Source organism: Phyllopteryx taeniolatus, chromosome 10, assembly GCF_024500385.1.
Source record: "Phyllopteryx taeniolatus isolate TA_2022b chromosome 10, UOR_Ptae_1.2, whole genome shotgun sequence".
Classification (NCBI taxonomy): domain Eukaryota; kingdom Metazoa; phylum Chordata; class Actinopteri; order Syngnathiformes; family Syngnathidae; genus Phyllopteryx; species Phyllopteryx taeniolatus.
In genome coordinates this window covers 22,086,962-22,110,080 of record NC_084511.1, presented here as the reverse complement: position 1 = coordinate 22,110,080, position 23,119 = coordinate 22,086,962, and the positions used below count along the sequence as shown (strand labels likewise).

Below are 23,119 nucleotides of genomic sequence, written 5' to 3'. Positions count from 1 at the left end.
GTCCGTGTGCGTGAACGTGGGTCTGAATGGTTGTTTGTTTCTACGTGACCTGCGATTGGCTGGCGACCAGTTCAGAGTGCACCCCGCCTCTTGCCCAGAGTCAGCTCCAGCACCCCCGCGGCCCCAGTGAGGATAAGCGGTACTGAAAATGAATGAATATTATCTTTTATCCCATGAATACAAGACCTACGAAAATTCATTATTTCTCTCCCCTTGGCCGCGCTACTTCCGAGTGAGTGCTTTAATACACTGAGCCTTCAATTGCCAGGTAAGATTTCTGACTCCACAATGAATTTATCCCAAGTTACCACACTATTGACTGGCAAATCTATTAGCCATCTGATTATGTTTTATGGAGTCATCATTTTGGTGTCATTTAATTTGATGCCGAACCATATAGCCATAGCGAAAGCGCTAGCGAACATGGTACGGAGTTATCAAACTTTTGATTTGACAAATGTATCAACGAATCAGATTGTGTGTTCGAAGCGGCATCGTTTTCATGCTTTTATTCGATGATGAGACAGCGAGCCTTCCAGCCCCCAGATATGAAGATTATATACGGCAGTGCGGTGTAGCGGCTCGGCTAACATACGTGCCTACACGGTAGCCATGTTGGTAGGGGCGATGTTCCCAACCAATTTTCATGGTATTAACTTTTTTTGTTTTGTTTTTTTTGTCAATGTCAAAGCGGGTGTTATCAATACAGAAAAAAAGTCCCAAAAAAGCTATTTACCTGTGAAAGTAAGTATGCAGCACAATGTCCCGGCATCCTTGATCTTTCGGTTTTCTTGCCATCCAAAAATATGGAAAGTGCTCACGACTTTGGCCCTACTAGCTTAGTGTTTCCTTAGGCACACAGCTCGAAAGATTTGTGTCACATCTGCTTATGTTCTTATCTATTTTGCAGCCAGTATCCGCTAACGACATCCAGCTAACTAACAAGCTAAAAAGCATTTGTATGCACTGGAGTTACTTTTGATATATTTTGTGTTGAGTAAATAAAAGTTTAAATTAGAAATCAAACAGTTGGCTTCAGACTGTGAAGAAAATAAATAAACTAAACTGTGGACATTTATATACTCAAAAGAGCAATTGAACTCTTCTCAAGAGGATGAAAGAAGGATGGATTCAGTCTCCAAATAAATGTGCTGTTTTCAGTGACTCTAATGAACTTTATTCATATTTTATATTTCTTTGTCACATTATTCACTTTTTAGTGTTACTTGTGTTCTGCTGAAATGATGAGTGTGGGATAGCTGTGGTTCAAGCGTGTGCTCATTTGTTTTATTTTATGGCGTTATTTTGTATTCTGGCGACATGAGATGTCTGTGTGTGTGATGTAAAAGCTTTGCTTTATATTTTTGTTTTTGTAGTGGTGATGAGGAATGATAATTAGAAGCCCATAATGGGAAATGGCATGAGGGTTTTTATATTAAAATGTCTGGCTACCTGTGCATTTTACGGCATAGGTTATTATGTAAGTTCCGTGAGTCTTGTAATGAGGAATGTGTTCCAAATTTCATTAAAATGTCATGTACTGGTGGCGGATGCCGCAAACTCCAGGGGGTGTATTGTGTTGCTTAAAATATATAAAAAACTGTGCCTTCAACCCAAAATGGTTGACCTATCTGTTTTCCAACATGGGTTGCATGGTGATTTTCATGCGCCCAGTCATGCTGAACTTGTGTGTTGGATTTTGTGTCACCTACACGTGTGCCGGATGCTGCTATTTTCAAATTTTCTAAGGAGCGTATTGTGTTCACCAAAATATATGAAAAACGGCCCCTTGAACCCAAAATGGACGACTCCCTGTGCGTTTCACAGCATAGGTTATCATTTGATTCCTGTGCATCCAAGACGTGTGCCGGATTTTGTGTAAATCAAACATACTTGTAGCAGTTGCTGACAATTCTTAACACTCCAGGGGTTTCATTATGTTAGCCAAATTCCTGAAAAATGGCACCTTTAAACCAAAAAGGTTAACTACCTGTATGTTTCACAGCATAGGTCCTTTCTGTGATTTCTGTGCATCCTGTGATGAGAAAATGTTTTGCTGGATTTTGTGTAGGTCAGACACACTGGTGCCGGATGCTTCTATTTTCTAACACAACAGGGGGCGTATAATATTGGGGAAAATTTACGAAAATCAGCGCCTTCAACCCAAAACGGCTGATTAAATGTGCGTTTCACATCAAAGTTTCTTGTATGATTTCCGTGCGTCCTGTCATGAGGAACATGTGCCGGATTTCATGTAAATCAGACAGTGGTTTCATTTAAATTGGATGCACTGGTGCCGTATGCTATTTTCCAACCTTTTTCCCGCTACACCAAAGCAATGGATACCTGTGTGTGTGCTCCTGTGCATCACATTATAAAATGGTACCTATAGGTTGCAGTTTTTTAAAGGTTGTCATGTAATTATGGCGCTCAACCGAGACCCTCCATGCACTGAGAGTAAAGCGGGGGGGGGCAGGGGGGGGGGTCAACGCGTGGAAGCTGCGGGATGATTTTAGCAGGCACTCTTGCACTAGCGCCAAGCTAATGGATTACATGGAGGAGAGGGGCGATCTCTCTGCACACAACAGTCATTAAGCTTCAAAGTGTTCTCCACAATGAAGCCCCCACCGCCCTCACCATATTCACCTCCTCCCCACCCTAGCCACCCCTCTCTGTAAAAGGCAATTATCAGTGGCAAAATGGCAGCTCCATCTGCATCCATTTGTGACTCACATCACACGCGGGATAACATCTATGTTTGGTAATTATCCAAATTAGCATTTCTCCTAGCCATGGTGCGTTCAAAGGTGAGCCCGTTTGTTGGGTATGATATCGGCAACAAAAGATCTCTCGCTAGCTTGATGTTTTGTGCTTCACATGGCGAAATACTGAGTGACAACTCATAGGTAAGCCAAAGAAAGCAAGAGAAAAAGCAAAGGAAACGGGTAATAATTTGACTGCTGAGAACTTTGAAGCAGTCGGATGAAATCTAGTGAAATTTGAGGAAGTCTCGCGCGATCTCATATATAAAAAAATGGTGTACTTTTTTTTTCGGCTGAATGTTGGGTCAATTGTTATGCAGAGTGTCGAGCACATTGTTATATAGATTGTTGTTCAGAATGTAATACTGATTGTTGTGTGGACCTTTGTATAGAAGTCTGGTAGATTGCTGTACACCTGTTGGTTAGATTGTTGTACGTTATGCTGTACAGCCTTGTTATACTGGATGTTGAGTAGATTGTTGTACTGGATGTTGTATAGATTGTTAAAAAATAAAAATAGGTAGCTTGTTCTACTGGGTATTGAGTAGATTGAATGTTGTGTAGATTGTTGTACAGAATCTTGGTTAGACTGTCAAAAAAATGTTGAGTAGATTGTTTCACACGTATAAAATATTGGGTAGATACTTGTGAACATTCAGAAAGTTGGGTGGATTTTGTACAGAATATAGTACAGATTGATGTGTATATTATTGTACAGATACTTTCTACAGTGTTGTATAGATTGCGATACTGAATATTGTGCAGATTGTAGGACTGGATGTTGTGTATATTTTGGACTAGATGTGTAGATGGTTACACAAATAGTATGTAGAATGTACAGATTTTTGTACGAGTTTTGAACTGAACGTTGGGTAGAGTGTATTGTAGGGTTGGGCATCAAGAATCGAGAACCGATTGGAACCGGGACTAACGTTCTGGGTCTCCCGGAAACGTTCAAATTAAAACATTTCGGTCCCCAGTTTCGATGCCTCGTCTGCAGGCCCTGAAGAAGAAGTGGTGAAAACCAACTAAAAAGCGGCGAAAAAGTAACAAAGAACGCGCACAAAGACATGCTTGTGCCCAACGGCGGCGGCGGCAAACAAAAGTGTGTCTTAACTAAGACAACTTAAAAATTAATGACCAGTTGACTCAGTGCAACACTTGGGATAAGATTATATTGTGCAAAGGAGGCTTTCACGATATGTCGCGTCTGACGCGCTCCGAGCCTCAGCCTACACTGCACAGAGCTTCAGTGAAGTCCACTCTCAGTCACTTGGGTGAGTGAAAAAATATAATACATCTATGCCAACAAGATAAAGGTAAAGGTAAGGTAAACGGGTAAGGAGCAAGGTAAACGGTTGGTTCGACTTTTGCACTGATGGACTTTAGCGTTTATTTTAGTCTTCAAACCAATGTAAGAGCCAATGACAGAAAAACAAGCTTAACATTGAGCTAAAACTACACTGTAGCAACTTTACATCACAATGAATTGGGGCAGAATTCACATAAACGTTGTCTCACAGTATCACAAACACTAACCTTTTGCCTCAACGATGGATAAGGAAAGGAATCGTTTTATAGCATCTTGTTCTACCATTAAAAAATAAAAAATAAATTACAAAATCACCGGTGCCGTGTGAAGTTACTTTTCGTGCCAAAATGCTGAGTTCCGGTGCGTACCCTTCAAAATAAAATGCTACAAGCTTGGGTTGGTGCCACACACATTGCCTTTTATTTCATAGGTTTGATATTGATACTAGTTATAAAGAACCCAGGGTCAAATTTTAGTCTATGCTGCGGACTGCTAAGAAAATGGATGTTCAAAATTTGGACACCCTTTATTTAAACCATGCAAACTTTTTTGACCCAGACCCCTAAAAGAATCGGATTTGAGAATTGTTCAGAAGAGGAATCGAAATAAGTAACTGCAATCGGGACCGGAATCGCTCAAATTCAAACGATGCCCAACCCTTGTGTATTGGATGTTACTGCGTTATCGTACAGATTGTTGTAAATTATTATCGTGTTTTTCTACAGAACAATGTGTAAGTTGTTGTACATAATGGTAATTGTGCAGAATGTTGAATAGATTTTTGTTGCAAATATTGTGTATACGATTGTACATTATTGTACAGGACATGTAGATTAAAGAAACCTGTACAGATGTTTGGATAGAATGTTGTACATAATGCTTGGTAGATTGTTTTGCAGTATGCTGTCGAGATTTTTTTGTAATTTTTTTGTACTGTATAGGTTGTTGTACATTAGGTGTCGATTGTTATACAGAATCCATCCATCCATTTTCTGAGCCGCTTCTCCTCACTAGGGTCGCGGGCGTGCTGGAGCCTATCCCAGCTGTCATCGGGCAGGAGGCGGGGTACACCCTGAACTGGTTGCCAGCCAATCGCAGGGCACATCGAAACAAACAACCATTCGCACTCACAGTCATGCCTACGGACAATTTAGAGTCTCCAATTAATGCATGTTTTTGGGATGTGGGAGGAAACCGGAGTGCCCGGAGAAAACCCACGCAGGCACGGGGAGAACATGCAAACTCCACACAGGCGGGGACGGGGATTGAACCCCGCACCTCAGAACTGTGAGGCTGACGCTCTAACCAGTCGGCCACCGTGCCGCCTGTTATACAGAATGTCACACATATTTCTTTACAGAATTGTTGCACAGGATTTATAGATTTTTCTTACAGAATGTCTGAGTTGTCTTTCTACAAGTAGAATAGTCCTTGCAAGAAAGAGGGGAAATTGTCCAGAGCAGATGCTCTGAATACATCATACAGGGTCCTCTGACAAACAGGGCAAGGGCGACTTTATAAACAGCAAAGAAACATTCAAAAAGAGACAAGTGAAGTTTGGCCCCTGCCAGTGACAGCCAGCAACAGGATGTCAGAAAAACAAGATTTTGTGTTTTGCGGCAGGTCACACATCCTGACAGTCGCCCGGCCCGACCCGTCACCTCCCGGCCTGACCGCTCACCTCCCGTTCATCGCCCGACATCCGACACTGCTTCCTGTCAGTGTGTGATGTCGCCATGGCAACAGGGGTTGTCATAGGGAGAGCGTGCATAAAGCACGCAAAGCGAACGGAGTAAATTAAAACTAATATGAAATAAGACGGCACCCGCGGTCCTGTGTGTGCGTGTCTGTGCACGCGTGCGTGTACGCACCATTACAGTTTGAGAGGAGGAGACATTTTGTGTGATTGTCACTTGAGGCGGACCCTCAGGAACACTATAATGACAATTAGTGATAAAGTGATCCATAAATATTTATTACAGTAAATAAGTATATGACTACATAATTCTGAGTTATAAAATATATAATAGGATGATAGTGATATTATTGTCTGTTATTGTAATGACATAATGAAGGGGGAAAAAGTACACCTTTTGTTATTGAGTTGATTGTGGTAAAGTATGCGGTACAGATTGTTTTACAGGTTATTGGGTAGACTGTTCTACAGAATGTTGTGTACATTGTTGTACAGAATTTGAGGTAGACTGTTATACAGATTACACAATCTGATTCCTATAGTAATTAATGTTTTGATTGTTCTACAGCATGTTGTGTAAATTGTTGTACAAACTAGTGAGTAGATTGTTGTATCGAATGTTGCAAAGATTGTTAGGTTGATTGTTCCATAGAATGTTTCACATTATAATGTACAGATTGTTTTACAGGATGTGGGGTAGACTTTAGTACACACTGTTGCAGAAACTAGTGGGTCAATTGTTATACGGAATATTGCATAGATTGTTGGGTGAATTGCTTTACAAAATGTTGGGTGGAATGTTGGGACAGAATTTGTTGTGTAGATTGTTATATTGATTGTTGGATAGATTGTTGCACAAACTGGAAGGTAATTATTGTAGCGATGATGTTGCATACATTGTTGTTTAGGTTGTTGTACATTATTATTGTGTATATTGTTTGGTAGATTGTTGTGTAGATTCCTGTACATATTTTGGGGTAGATTGTTATACAGAATATTGCTTAGATTGAACATATTTTTGGGTTGATTGTTGTATAGAATGATGTGTAAATTATCCAGGATGTTGAGAGGATTATTGTACAGAATGTTGCATAGATTGTTTTACATATTGTTGGGTAGATTGTGGCACTTTTTTAAAGCTTTTGTTTTTCTTAACAAAAGGCTTTTTTCCCCCCTTTTTTTTTTTTTTAAATATACACTCACACCTGCGTAAGCATCACTTGCTTGTCTTGAATCCGAAGTGGAAAAAGGTTTGTCAACAGCAGTAGCGAGGAACCGACTGCGATTAGCCGGCACGCAACGGATAACAAAAGGTATGAATACAAATGTTAGAGCTGGTGTCTGTATGATGGTGCTGAAATATTGATAGAAGGAGTTGGCTCATCAATTATTCATGTTGACTCACTCACTCATGCATGCGCGTCTTCTAGTTAAGGTTGCCGCACTACACTTGTGAGAAGAAAAAGTTTGCCAACTAATTTTCGGGGTGCCCTGGACTCCCTGGATTCCTTGGTGTGGTAGGTGTCCCCCTCCACCAGGCCGCTCTCGGGTGGACTCCTGGGCCTCCTCAACCCTCGCAGTGCAAGCACAGCAATTACAGGACACTTCTGACGGTCATTGTTCATGGGAAACGGTGTAAATTCACTTGCATGTGTCCGCAGACACACACCCGGGACTTATTCGCTGGGTGTGGGTCCACTCACTCATTGCGATAAATAACTTGTAACTATGCGAATACCATTACTTATGCTCTGGTCCTACAGATGTTTATAATTTACAAAGCCACTCCCACCACACATCAGTTGTACAGCCGGGTCCACAACCCCTGTCCTGACCAGTCCTGTCCTGTATTGTCCAATCCTTCCCTCACAGGTTGTAGCACTACTGACCCATACAACACTTGAATCCAATGTCATTGTACTAGGTATATAATGCTTTACTTTCCTCATCTTGTTTACAGCTCGTGCGTTGTCTTTTGTTGTCTTGTTTTCTTATATTATTTAGTTACCTTTTCACTCGCTCTTCTTTTTGTTTTTTCTGTCATTCCCCTTTTAAAAATGTTGTTTTGTTCGACGGAACGACTGTAATTCTCAATAAATATCCATCAGAAAACAAATAAACCACAGTGGCAGCGTCAAAAGTCCACTGTGACACAGTAAAACTGTTCCGGCATAAAAGTGATACAGATCTCCTTTCTGCTTGACCTAACATCTGAACAGGAAAAAAAAAAAAAAAAAAAAGTTGGCCAACTTTTTATTTACAGGCTAATGAGACGCACACTTATCTCAAGGTTGCATCCAAGATCGTGTGATGATAGTTTGTGTGTGTGTGTGTGTGTGTGTGTCTGTGTGTGTGTGTGTGTGTGTCCACACACACAGGAACAAATTAAAAATGAATGAATGAACGAACGACACACATATGTGTTTTGCTACATTCAAAGACAATTTAGTCTTTAATTCTTCTTTCAAATGTGTAAAGACAAAAGCTGGAGTAACACAGTGTTCCTCCATTGTATCACAGAGTTATATGCCTGTAAGTATTGTTGTATCTTCTGCTTGTATGTGTTGCTGCTCCGTGTGTCTTGAAGGAGCAGTTGTTTGTAGGTTTATAATTACTGTAACATGAATGCTAATTTCCATTAGCCCATCTATGTTGTTTCACATGATAGGTTAGCATTAGGCTAGAGGACATTCATGAGACGAAATGACATGTTTTGGTTGAAAATTTTGGTGTTTACAGTTGGAGTAAAGTGAATTTAGATTATTAAACATTATACGTTTTTAGAAAATTGCTGAAAATATGGCCAAAGACTGGAAACTATGTAGTCCTGAATTGTGGAGCTATAGCATTAAACCGTTTTTTTTGGTCTTGGCTAAAACGAAGCCCAGGTATGCATTCGGGCTTTCTTGTATGGGTCGTCCCTCTGATGAGCTCATTTCTAATCCTATTCAACCTGGTCACTTGTTGAGAATCTCAACATCTTCATTTCCGCCACCTCCAGCTCTTCCTCCTATTGTCTCTTCAGTGTAACTGTCTCTAATCCATACATCATGGCTGGGCTCACCACTGTCTTATAAACTTTGCCCTTCATTTTAGCAGAGACTCTTCTGTCACGTACTTTAACACACCTGAGGCCTTCATCCACCCATTCCAACCTGCTTGGACCCTTTTCTTCACTTCCTTACCATACTCACCATTGCTCTGGACTGTTGACCCCAAGTATTTAAAGTCCTCCACCCTCACTATCTCTTCTCCCTGTAGCCCCACCCTTCCCCCTCCACCCATCTCATTTATGCACACATATGTCTTACTTTGGCTAATCTTCATTCCTCTTCTTTCCAGTGCACACCTCCACCTTTCTAACTGTTCCTCCATCTGCTCCCTGCTTTCACTGCAGATCACAATGTCATCTGCGAACATGACGGTCCATGGGGATTCCAGTCTAACCTCATCAGCCTATACATCATCACTGAAAACAGGAAGGGGCTCAGGGCTGATCCCTAATGCAGTGCCACCTCCACCTTAAACTCCTCTGTCACAACTGCACAGACTTCACTGCTGTTCTGCTGCCCTCATACATGTCCTGTACTATTCTAACATACTTCTCTGCTACTCCAGATGTTTCCGCATGCAGTACCACAGTTCCTCTCTAGGTATTCTGTCATTCTCTTGATCTACAAAGACACAATGTAGCTCATTCTGACCTTCTCTGTATTTCTCCATCAACACCCTCAAGGCAAATAATGCATCTGTGGTAGTCTTTCTAGGCATGAAACCATACTGTTGCTCACAAATAATCGCTTCTGTACTGAGTTTAGCCTCCACTACTCTTTCCCATATACATTGTTTAATTATTATTATTTTTTGGGTCATTTTTACATTGAACTTCAGCTGGGATTGACAAATGAATAGCTTGAAGGCAGCACAGTTGGTCAAGTGAGAGTAAGCACACTCAGTCTCTCAAAATCGCAGATTTTCACTCATCGCGGGTGATTCCGGAATGTAATTTTCTGCGACAAACTATGGTTCACTGTACATGTTTTTGTAAATCCTGTACCGTAGAATGAAAGGCTACTTTTATTGATTATGAATGATCACATTGCTGTGCCGCCAGCATCAGAGTTGCTATTTCAAAAACCAGCACGCAGTCAGTCTTATAGCAGCCAAAGATAATGAAGTCTTCTTGGCAGCAGGCATGATGCCTATATACTCCTCACAGACTCGGTCAGGTGCCAGCACACAGCTGAGTGACTGTATCCTTCTTACGTCTGCAAGGGTGGGAGGGGATTCAACCTGGTTGAGGGGAGCGCAGGCAGGTGCCGGCGGAATTCCTAATAAGCACTTAATTTCCCTGTGTTGGCACGAGACCCACGGCGGCCGTCACAACGACTCAGACGCTGACAGTAATGAGGGGCTCCAGGAGGCCACCCAGACGGATTACAGGCATGCCAACGACTACCCTCCCCTCCCTGCCTTCAGTCCTTCAGTCCTTCTTTCCTTCCTCGCCACTTACGACAGCACTTAAAGAGAGAATAGAGCTCATTCTAACAAAACATGTTTCTTTAGTAAAGATTAAGGACAATTTAGTGTTCAACCAACCTAATGTACGAAAATATCAAATATAGTCATCAATAAGCTTAACAAACGTGTTTTTGTAAACATCACTGATAATTTTGAATTTTCAATGACATCTACGTTTTTGCAAACATCGATGACAACTTAGTCGTCAATGAGCCTGACAACTGTTTTGTAAATATCAAGGACAACTTAGTCTTCACCCAACCTACCAGTAACCCGTTTTGTAAATATTTTGCAAACATTATAGACAAAGACAATGTAGTCATCAACATCCAAACATTTTGTATGCATCAAAGACAATTTAGTTTTCAACAAACCTTTTCTACATCAAATTTAGTCATCATAGAGAAAAAATCATATATTTGTGAACAGAAAAGATTCTTCAATGATATAACATCTAAAGTTTTGTAAATATAAATGAAAATTTAGTCACCAATGACCCGAACAAACTCGGTTTGAAGCCAAACTTACTAAAAGTGTGTTGACTTTATGACTGGTGTCTTCGAATGAGTGGTGTCTTAGGGCAAAAATTAAATACATGTACAGTATATCCTTTATATATACAAATATGATATGATATACTGTACATAAACATCGGATATCATCGTCTTCAGTGGCTTTGTGGTGACATCTTGTGTTAAACAAAAAACATTGTAGACATTTAAATTTCCTATGGGTGCTTTATCCCGTTCCCCTGCTATAAGGTTCCGCCATTTACCGTGCCGGAAGGAAGGGCTGTCACCTGTTTTGCTTGCCCAATGTACTCAATTTAAATTCTTCAACAATGCACATTTTTGGTAAACATCAAGGACAATTACGTCTTCAACCCACCTTGTAAATGTCAAAGAAAATGTAGTCATCAATGACTTCCTGGCCACTTCAGGGAGAAGACGACGAGGAGGAAGACGAAGAGGTTGAGGCTTTTAACATATTCTGATGGCGTATCTCCTCCCCATCAGTCACGCACGGCTGCTAATCCTCCACAAGGAGGAAAGAAAAAAGCAAAAGCCAGTGAGAAAGACGAGGGCGGAGTGGTAGTTAAAAAGATGTGACAGAGCGGATTTGCATTCGGCGGCAAGGCGAAAAAAAAAAAAATAGTTGAGGGACGAGGGATGAATTCTCAATGGGGACAACCATTATCCCCCTGGTGGAGAGCGAAGCAGAACGACGGAGGCAGAGGTGAACGCTCACTGCGGCCCATTAGCGACACTCTTTAACTTAATTTTTCATCCGCTTTCATCACTCCCGCTATCCCGAAATGTTTCGGAATCCTCAAAGACTTAAGAAAGATGGCGGCACAGGAGGACACGGCGGCCTGTTGCTCTTCGAGTTGCAGCAGATTTAGAAGTGGTTTTAAGTTTGTTTGTTCATTGTGGGTTGTTTTTTTTAACCTCAATTCTCCGGAGTGGAACAGCCATAGTGCATTTGCATTGCAGCAGGTCTCAACTGCTTGCGGCTTGCAACAGCCATTCATTCGACGAAGGCAACTGGGATTTGATTCCACCAGAGATCCGCAGATCAGTGGACCTTTCCTTCACCACAACCCCTCTGAAGTGACGCAGAAAGTGGCGTGCTTGAAAACAAAAGCGAGGGAAGGAGGGTAGGCTAAAAGCTAGGCTAAACACTAACCCCTTCAAACCGACCGTTCCAAGTCTCTTCCTCGCTAACTCCCGGTCACTCAACAAGATGGATGAGCTACAAGCTCTAAGCTCTCCCATCAGGTGAGGAAAGGACATCAAAGACTGTACTTCCTCAGGAAACTACACCAAGCCCAACTCCCCCAACTTCGCTGCTAAACCTTTATAGCCCCACCATGGAGACCCTCCTAACCTACAGCTGCACAAGTTGGTTTAGCAGTTGTACTGCAAAGGACAGGAGGGACCTGTAGCAGGTGGTGGAAGCAGCAGAGTGGGTTATTGGATGTACACTTCCCACCCACAGGGACACCTTTACTGGGAGATTAATGCAAAGTCAGGGAAATCATAAAGGACCCCTCTTACCCCAGACACTCACTTTCCCCCACCCTTCCTACTGGAAAACGCCAAAGGACCTTAAAGTCTGGAACCACTAGGCTTAAAATCAGCTTTGACCACCAAGCTGTGAAATGCATCTGCTAAAAATGTATATTATGACAAAGAATCAAAATGGTCTTTGGTGCTTGCAAAATCCTGTTCGCTAGTTTAGGTGAAGACAAATTAGATGAGAAATTTGATGTTTACAAAAACACACAGTACATTAGCTTCTTGGACGACTAAATTGTCTTTGATGTTTACATCTGATAGCTTCTCATCCTCCATGCGGCCTGCCCCTGTCCTCTCCACTTAATTAAATGTGCTATACCCTCATTACCCACAATACCCTATGCCACCTGGGACACTTCCTGTTCTCGGCCTCTGTTTTTTATTTTTTTTAAAAAAGAATAATTACCTCTCTGATGTGTTATGTGTTTTCATTTCTCTTCCGGGACGTCAGCAAAGTGACGTAGCATTGGCCCGGCTGCTCGCATGACCCGCTGAGTTGGCAATGCGCACTAACACACACACATACATACCACAACACACAAAGCACTAAAATCACACACACACAGACACTGAAAACCCCTCCAGAGACGGGTGTGACCCGATTTTAACATTATAAGAACACTTCTCAGTACGCGTCCCAATTTAAAGTAATGAGGACGTCTTGGTCAATTATTGATCTCTTTAATAATTGGTTAGCATCTATGAATACAACAGCAAATGGAAGCTGCAACATCGCTCACATTCTTTCCATTTCTAGAACATTCTCTTCATGTCTGCTGTTTTTTTTTGTTGTTGTTGTTTTTGATGAGGTTTCAGGGGAGCCCACCGAATGGCCTTTAAACTCATTTTGTGCTTGCTGCAATCGCCACACAATCTACAGTAATATGCCGTCATCAAGTTCATCATCGCGCTCATGTTTAGTCATCTAATTGTCTCGTTATTACCAGTTTATTGGAATATGACTACAAAAACCCCACTGAAACCACCCTAATTGTATTTGTTATTCTATTTCTAATGCTGAATGCATTGCGGAGTCTTCAGAGAAGCTAACAGTTTCAATGAACGTCAAAGACAATTTAGTGCTCAAATGAAGCTAATAAGTATTTTTAGGGAAGAGCAAAAAGATTAAGGTGGTGGATGAACCCTTCTCAATTTCTTATTTTTTTGCAACTTTCCCCCCTTGAATGTTTAACATCATCAAACAAATGTAAATATCAGAGACAGATAACCCATGTAAATATGAAATGCAGTTTTTAAATGGTGATTTTATTTAACAAGGGGAACGGGGGGGACTATTCAAAGCTACCTGGCCCTGCGTAATTTCCCCTTAAACCTAGTAACTCTTTGGGTCACCTTCAGCAGCAAGAACTGAAATCAAGCTTTGTCTATAACTGGCAATGTCTTTCACATCTCTGTGCTTCTATGTTGACCCACTCTGACTTGCACAATTGTTTTAATTAACAACACTTTTTAAGGTCATGCCACAGCATTTCAATCGGATTCAAGTCTGGACTGTGACTAGGCCACTGCAAAACCCAGCAATGATCCACGTTTGCCCATTTTCTGACGTGTTATGGACCAAACCAGTAACTGACTCATAATCACGTTGTTTTAGAATTTCATGTACTTTCAATTTCAAATAAGGTAATGTTTTTGAATAAAGGGATGGAAAACAAAACATATTTGTATCTGATTCATCAATTCATTGACAGATTAATCGATTATTAAAATAATAGTTACTTGCAGCCCTACTGGAAACTCGTATTTGAAAGCTTAACCCAATATCCTGTTTCAGACCCTAACCCTGGCTTGATTGCCTAATTTGAGTACAGCAGGACCTTGACTTATAAGTGCCCCTACTTATGAGTTTTAAAATTCTGAACTTTCTCTTGATTGATGTTTATTGTTTTGCAAGCCAAAATTTGAGTTATGAGTGAGCTTCAAGATAACCCGCCGCTTGAGTGACGTGAAAGCAAATGGAGCAATTATAATTCCATAATGCCTTTGCATGTGGCCAAGGAGAGCATGTTTTGACATTTGTGTGTTTTGGATTTTGTCTTTACTGTGTGTTTTGCGTCTTTAGTGTTTTTTGTGTTTTGTGTATTCTGTGATTATTTAAATTTTCTGTTGTGCATTTTGGGTTTTTTGTGTGTGTTGTGCTTGTGCGTTTTTTGTATTTGTGTGTTGTGATTTTTTTATTTTGTTGAGTGAGTTTTATGTGTGTGTGTGTGTGTGTTCACGTGTAGTGTGTTGTGTGTGTGTGTGATTTTAGTGCGTTGTGGTATATGTGTGTGTGTGCGTGCGTGCGTGTGTCTGTGTGTGCATGTGCCTGAGTGCGCGCGTGCCTCCAGCTAACGCCCGTGTAGAATGTTCCAGCAATTATTGCCAATTTCATCATGCGGAAACTCTCTGAAGTGCATCACCCGAATCCATTTCGTCCCGCAGGCCGAATGGCCATTAATTGTCGTCATTTCCCCAAATGAGTTTGGTTTGTGTTTGTGGCAAGGTGAGGAGGAGGAAAAGCGGGACAACAACAAGAAAACAGCAAGAGCGAGTCATTCTCGTCTTTTATTACTCCAATTTGTGAGATGGCGCTTTCCTGCGCTCGATTGGATGGGAGAATGCTGCATCAACAGGGCTACAAAAGTTTCTTTTTCACAGTTCACACTGAGGGAGACACAGGGATTAGAATCCAGAACCCTTGATTATGAGGCAGCTGTGCTAATCACATGCTACATCGAACACTATATTGGGTTCATTGAAGATTCTGAATAGTATTTACTGCTTACAAAAACGTGCGCCGGCTTATTTGAAGACTTGCGTCATTTTAGATGTTTACAAAAGTGGATACATTAGGTTCATCAAACTATAGTTTGTCTTTGAGCTTTCCAGATCAGGTATGTTAAGTTCGTTCAAGTTGTGTGTGATGTTTACAAAAGCCTGCATGTTAGTTTTGTTGAGGCTAGAGGCATTATGTGTTTTACCAATGATTCGATTTGTATCACGATTCATGGTCGCTGATTCGATTCAAGGACGATATTGGTCCATTTAGAACGATACAATCCGAAACGATTTAGCGGCTGAAAATCGATCCACTTTTTAGCCGAAAATTACATTTTTCAAATTGGAATTGAACCGCCTTCTTATGTGCCCACCACCAGACTGGCCGACGACGTATTCAAGAAATGCTTAAAAAGCACAAGCACATACTGTGGTGTATCAGTCCAACCACTAGGGGCACTATGGAAATGTGTGTCGAGATGCGGTTTCGTAGACAGGACATGAGGAAGAAAAGAAACGAAGAAGGTAGCATTGTGCTAACTGCTGTGCGCTAACTGAAAAGTAAAGCTAAGTAAAAGGAATTACTAAGTGTTTCTTTTCTTGGAAATACAATACATACACGCCTCCAAGTCTACCATGCGTAAATCCATTGCATTATTTTCTAGTATTGATGCAATCAATTGATTACATTTTAAAATGATTTAAATCATTATATTTTCATCCGGAAGGCTAACTTGCTGTGCACAGATCAATCCAGTTGGATCGTAGGTAAATAATGGAATTAATGAATCGTTACACCACTAGGCTCAACTATCTTTGATGTTTATGATAATTCCAAATATGTTTAAGTTTATTGAAGACAACATTGTCTTTGATGTTTACAAAAAGTTATGTTCACTGATAATTAGTCTGATGTTTAAAAAAACTACCCGAAGTTTGGATCAATGAAGATTTTAATATTCGCTTAGATTCTTTCAATTTATTTAACCTTTATTTATCCCGATAAAGCAATTGAGAACAGATTCTCATTTGCAATGCTGACTTGATGTGTACAAAAACCCTGCATTCAGTTCGGGGAAGATTCTAAATTATCGTTTACAAAAACACATAAATGATAAAAAAACACGTACGTTAGGTTCATTGATGACTGAATTATCCTTGTTATTTGATGCTCACAAAATCAGGTACACTGGGTAATAAGGGTGGAGCATGTTTAATAAGAATAGAATAATCATCTTTTATTGTCATGAACATGCATGCATGCACATGAAATTTGTTCTCTGCATTTAACCCATCACAGTGAACACATACACATGTTAGTGGAACACACTGGAGCAGGGGGCAGCTGAAGCGCCTGGGGAGCATTTCGGGGTATCAGTGTCTTGCTCGAGGACACCACAGCCGTGAGTCCGGGGGATGTTGGCGGATGGTCCAGTCGGGGTTTTGAACCTAGGTCCCCCACGGTGGCAGGCGATGATCTTAACCATTGGGCCACGGCTGCCCAATGGTTAATTAGCGGAGGGCTGTCAGGAGTGGACCAGGCAGGGCCGTGTGGAATAAGGGAAATAAGATGGGAGTTGTCTGTTGGTCTTTGCTAACGTCAGCAGATGTTTGACTTGCTTTTTTGCTTTTGAATGTTTAGAAATTAATCCATCAGAAGTTGTCACTTTTTTGTAAACATCAAAGAAAATTTGGTTCTCACCAAAACTTAACGTCCTGTGTTTTTTAAACGAAGCTACGAAAGGCAAAAGATCATTTGTCTTCAATAAATGCACCTTTTTGTAAAAATCAAGGAAAATTTAGTCGTTAATGAACCTAACAATTTGTTTTTATAAAAATTAATGAGTTTAGTCTTTTAATGAACTTGACATACATGTTTTTATCTACATCAAAGACAATTTAAAGTCTTCCACAATTCTTTTTGTAAACAAAGACATTTTGGAGCATTAAAAAACCTAATGTTTTATCTTCAAACGATTTAGTCATCAATGAACCTAAGGTATGTGTTTTTATAAACATTAGGATGAGCCAGGACAAAATTTCTTTAAAGTTTATACGAAAGGTTTAAAAAAAACAAGAAAAATCAACAACAATTTAGTAATCTGTGAATCTAACAAAGTTGCTCCTGTAAACATCAAGTACAATTTAGTTTTCAAAGAACCAAACGTTTAAGACAATCAAGTTTTTCACGAACCTTATGTTTTTTTTTATAATGTAGTCTTCAACAACGCAACAAATCTTTTTGTAAACATCAAAGACAATTTAGTCATCTATAAACCTAACGTAAATCCGTACAATGCAAGGGTTTATTTCACCGTGTGTCTTTGAATAGTTTTCAAGTCGCTCGCTACCTTTGACCTGCATCTGATTGTCAATCAAATTCCGATGAATTTGATCGCCGTGGAGCTCGCTGAAGACGACCTCTGAGAGGCTGGAACCCTCAGCAGGTGGGCAGAGGTTCACTTCATCCGTCGAAAGCGCCGATGCCACCAGCGCACCCGTCCTACCTCCGGGGAAATCAGCGTGTGGAAGCGGCGTGTGTAATTACCGACCGCTCGCCCGCTGAAGCCTCTTGATGAAGTAGGGCCGTGATTGAAGAGTGAAAATGCTTTGGGAAAAATCCATAAGAGGCCTTTAACAGGTGACCAAGTGGAAAGGAACTCAGATTGGTCGGCCTCCTTGCCCATGCCGTTGGCCAATTAGAAGCCAGTTTGGCCCCGTCACGTGATGAGAGGACTGCCTCAATTTGATCGATCAATTGCCTGAATACGGCGGCATGGCGGACGACTGGTTAGCACATCTGCCTCACAGTTCTGAGGACCGGGGGGTTCAAATCCTGGCCCCGCCTGTGTGGAGTTTGCATGTTCTCCCCGTGCCTGCGTGGGTTTTCTCCGGGCATTCCGGTTTCCTCCCACATCCCAAAAACATGCGTGGTAGGTTGATTGAAGACTCTAAATTCCTCGTAGGTGTGAATGTGAGTGCGAACGGTTGTTTGTTTATATGTGCCCAGTTCAGGGTGTACCCCGGCTCTCGCCCGAAGATAGCTGGGATAGGCTCCAGCATGCCCGCAACCCTAGTGAGGATAAGCGGTTTGGAATATGAATGAATTGCCTGATTACCGGCGATCTAACTGTATCTAACCCACATACTTTTGCAAACATCAAGGACAATTCAGTCTTAAACTACTAGTAACCCAGGATATTTGTTTTTTTTTTTGCAAAGAGAAACAAATTTTATTCATATTCAAATGATGTCCATCCTTTTGTGAACATCAGTGACATTTTTGCATCCTAATGTCCGTTTTTATAGAAACATCAAGGACAATGTAGTCGTCAGTAAATAAAAATAAGTTTTTCTGAAAAATAAAGATCATTTTGCGTTATCAAGAAACTGTTCATCCTTTTATAAACCTACAAGATAATTTAATTTCCTAATCAACCTAACGTTTTGAAAACAGACAATTTTGAGTCTTCAATGAATCTGATGTGATTTTGTAAACATCAAAGATAATTTAGTCTTCAACCAACCTGATGTTTTTGTAGACAGTTTTGATTATTCAGTGACTCTAACGTATATTTTTTTTAAACTCAGGTCTAGCGGCACGGTGAGACTGGTTAGCACATCTGCCTCACAGTTCTGAGGACCGGGGTTCAAATCCCACCCTCGCCTGTGTGGAATTTGCATGTTCTCCCCGTGCCTGCGTGGGTTTTCTCCGGGTACTCCACTTTCCTCCCACATTCCAAAAACATGCGTGGTAGGTTAATTGAAGACTCTAAATTGCCCGTAGGTGTGAATGTGAGTCTGAATGGTTGTTTGTCTATATGTGCCCTGCGATTGGCTGGCAACCAGTTCAGGGTGTACACCGCCTCTCGCCCGAAGAGGGTTAGGGTTACCATCCATTGGCACAACGGACAGTTAATATCACGTCATGTGTTTTATGATTCCTCTTTTTTCCTGTGTGCATTTGCATTTGCAAACAATAATCTGATTTTTTTTTTTTATCTTTCTTTTGGAGTAATAGCTTCTTCCTGGCAGAGTGGCCTTTCAGCCCATGTACTCGTTCCATTGTGGATAATGACACGCTCTTACCAGTTTCAGCATCTTCACAAGGTCTTTTGCTTTTGTTCTTGGATTAATAAGCACATTTCGGACAAAAGCATGTTAATCTCTGGGACACAGAACCTGTTTCGTTCCTGAGCGGCATGATGGTTTGACATTCCCATGGTGTTTACACTTGCATGTAATTGTTTGAAAAGATATGTCACCTTCAGGCATCTGGAAATTGCACCCAAGTACGAACCAGACTTGTGCAAGTTCACAATTATTTTCCTGATATCTTGGCTGATTTGTTTTGACTTTCCTATGATGTTACACAAATAAGCAATTTGTTTTAGGTTTGCCGAGTTCAAAGACATCAAAAGGTGTGTCCCTATGTAACATAATTATCAGATGTTGTCAATAATTCTGTCAGAAGCTTCCAACGAAATTACATCATCACCTGGGTTTTCACAAATTGTTAAAAGGCATAGTACTCTTACTGTATGTAAACTTCTGACTTTGAAGAAAGGAATGAAAATTTGCCTTAAACAAGGCCTCTCATTATTCGGGCATTTAGCAAACAGAAATAATTTGATAATCCTAATTGAAAGGTTTTGTCTGACTTCAGGTAAGACAGAGAGGGGGGAAAAAGTGTACGTGTCTTTTTATATAGTGTATGTAAACATCTGGTTTCAGCTGTATTTTGGTACACCCTAATTGCATTTTTTAAGTTTGCAATTAATCAAACACGAGTTGTTTGTAACTTTCATTCTTCCACCAACCTAACAAGTGTTTTTGTAAAGAGTAAAGACAATTTGGGGTCTTTAAATGAACCTGATGCATGTGTTTTTATAAACACCAAGGCATATTATTCTTCCACCAACCTAATGTGTGTGTGAACATCAATGACAAAAAAGGAATTCGACATTTTGATTTGTTCATGTTTGTGTCAAAACGTTAAAGAAGTCAATCTGATGCACATGTTTTTGTAAACATGAAAGCATTTTATTCTTACTTTTTGTAAACATCAAAGATATTTTTTGAGTCTTTTTGTTTTCCTTTGGCTTTTTCTTCAGAGTTTTCTTTGCGGAAACTTTCTCCAAAAGAAGGCGTTCCCGCCACAAGGGCTGTTAAGTATGTATTTTTTTTTTTAGAAAGGCACAATTCTAAATTGTCTTGGATGTTTGGGCGAAGTCTGCGCAAAAAATGAAGGAATTTGTTGTTTTTCATTCATTTTACCTTTGTGCTTAAATTCTTTTTCCCCCACTGTTGAAATGTTACTTTTGCCTGCAACACTGGTGACGAGGGCCTAGTGTCGTAAATGTAAGAAATTCAACATTTTTTTTTTTTTTTTTTTCCATCTTTCTGAAGGATTCTTGCTGGCATCTTGCCTTCACTTGACTCTCTTAATCAACAAGGCAGCTGTGGTCCCGACTTAACCACTCCCCTTCGTCGCACCCCGATCCTGCCTGCCTTCCCTAATCGCATGCGAGCTGCCATGACAGGTAGGAATTTGCTCCAGATTAGGGCTGTAATATTTTGGCATTAAGGTGAATTAATGCAGCAGTGAATATGGGAAAATGCAGGTAATTACTCAATCTTCGGCGCTTTTACGACGTTTTAGGGACACGTCAGCGGATTTTCTCCCCTTGAGAAGCCCCTTCTCCCTCCCCTGCTGTCATTTTCAGCTTCCTCTTAAATGCCAACCAAATTTCCCACTTCCTTTACTTCCAGGTAGAAAAGCACTGTGCAGAAATCATTCATGTTCAGTGAACCTAACGTGCATTTTTTTCAAACAGCAAACAACCTACTGCATGTTTGTGAACATCAAAGACACCATGTTTTTAGGCATCGTTAAAGACAATTTACTTTTAAGTCTTCAACCAACCATATGTATGTGCCCTTAGAAACATCAAAGACAATTTAGCCATCACAGAACCTAATGAATGTGTTTCTTTCTAATGTACAGACAAAAGTTAATTGAATTGAATTAAATTACATCTTTTGGAACGAAGACAATTTCATCTTCAATGAAACTAACACAAATGCTTTTGTAAACATCAGACACGACAACCCATCTTTAGTTTTTTTGTAAACATGAAAGACAAAGTACAGTAATCCCTCATTTATTGCGGGTTTAGAACAGTGGATTGTGATACCTTCACCCCTGCCCTTTGGAGGTTGGCAATGATGTCACTGACTGTTGTGTTTGGGTGTTTCTTCACAGCTCTCAGTTTTTCTGTCTTCAACTGCTGTTGATACCCTTGGCCGACATGTTCAACGTCTGTTGGTCAGTACATCAGTAGTTTCTTTCTTTTTCAGGACATTCCAAATTGTTGCATTGGCTATGCCCAATGTTTGTGCAATAGCTCTGATCGATTTCTCCTCTTCTCTGAGCTTCAAAATGGTTTGCTTTTCTTCCATAGACAGCTCTCTGGTCTTCATGTTTGCTTAACAGCAAATGCAGTTTTCACAGGTAAAACCCAGAGCCAAAAAAAGCACTATCTAATGTTTAAGCAATCAATCTGAAATGCAACACCTGAGCAACTAGAAACACCCATCAGTCACATGTTCCAATACTTTTGCTCAATTGAAAAGTGGGTGGCTTTAAACAAAAGGTGTTCTGTCCTAAGTTGTTTAACACATCTAGATGTACATACCATGAAATAAAAGCTGGGATTCTGAACTTTTGTCTCATTCATCTTTCGATCTACAACCCAAATGTATACAACAAAAACAAAGGAATTGACCTTGCCGTTAGCGTTAGGGTTAGCTGTAGCTAGACATCAACTATCACTTAACAATCAGTGACAGTGAAATGTCATTTTGTACTACTAAAATCCTCAATGTAAACAAATTCACATAGTTAACAAGTCAGCATAGCCATTAGCCATTTCCATAGGTGCTAATCAACATTATCACTAGACAATAACAACAATAAGTGACTGGTAAATGTTCTTTTGTACTGCAAAAATCTTCGAAATAAACACGATAGCATCGTTACTGTTGTTCGACAGTAACTTAAGACTTCTTAGGATCTTAATTTGCAAATGTGTACGAATATCAAGAGCCTCAGCTGTGATTCGTGTGAGCTGATACTCAGCTGACAAGTTAGCATGTTAGCACAGTCATTAGCCATCTGCGTAGGTGCTAATTAACATCAACACAGAACAAGAACTATTAAAGAGTGGCTGTGAATTTTTTCACTGCTTAAACAACACGTTTGATTGTTGAGCCCGATGAGTCCCTTTGATTGAGGCTAATTTATCATCTTAGAGCAAATAACATCCTCAAATGAAAATGACAAGTGTCCAGAGACACGAGCTAAACTCTTCCGCCTGAAACGAGATGATTAACGCGCCCATAAAAGGAGGATCAGCACATCTGAGGTTAACAAGCTCTTGCAGCTTGTTATTGATCCAGCCTCAATCGATCCGACTCAAATCAGAGCAGACTGGAGCTGATCAGGCTAATTATGTTCGCATAATGCATTCATTAGCTGCATTATTGGAGTGCTTCCGATGAGAGGGTTGACTGTTTTGTGTTTTTTTTCTTCCCTTTTTTAAACTAACTATGATACATTTAAAAGTAAAGTAGGACCATTGAGATGATTATTATAATTTTGAATGTGTTGTTTTGGCATTTTTGTTTTGTCAAAGGCCATAAATGTATAAAAATGACCCTGAAATGGCCGCTTAAACCCAAAATGGCAGACTTCCTCTGTTTTTGTAGGTATAATCATGATGGACATGCCTACAAAGGTCATGTTAGTGAATGAACTGTTTCTAAAATAATCAAGGGGGCAGCAACTAAGCGAATTGAGCCTAAAATGGCAGCTTCAAACCAAAATGGCAGACTTTCTATGTATTTAAGGGTATGGCTTTTTAAGACTTTTTGTGGGTTTTCTCATTTGGGGGTATAATTTTTTTTA

The 23,119-nt window shown here is 40.4% G+C and overlaps 2 long non-coding RNA genes across 2 annotated transcripts in view; one reads left to right on the top strand and one right to left on the bottom strand.

Annotated features, from left to right (window-relative positions):
- Nucleotides 1-17,794, bottom strand: part of LOC133484929 (uncharacterized) — a 42,888-nt gene extending 25,094 nt beyond the window's left edge. The window contains exons 1-2 of the long non-coding RNA XR_009790541.1: nt 17,502-17,794; nt 11,180-11,326 (exon numbers count right to left, since the gene is read on the bottom strand). This is a non-coding gene — a long non-coding RNA (uncharacterized LOC133484929). The remainder of the gene's footprint in view (nt 1-11,179; nt 11,327-17,501) is intronic.
- Nucleotides 63-21,746, top strand: LOC133484930 (uncharacterized). Its single transcript, XR_009790542.1, has 5 exons — nt 63-268; nt 20,265-20,322; nt 20,560-20,693; nt 21,416-21,478; nt 21,615-21,746. It is a non-coding gene; the product is annotated as an uncharacterized LOC133484930 (long non-coding RNA).
- Nucleotides 21,747-23,119: the final 1,373 nt, after the last annotated feature.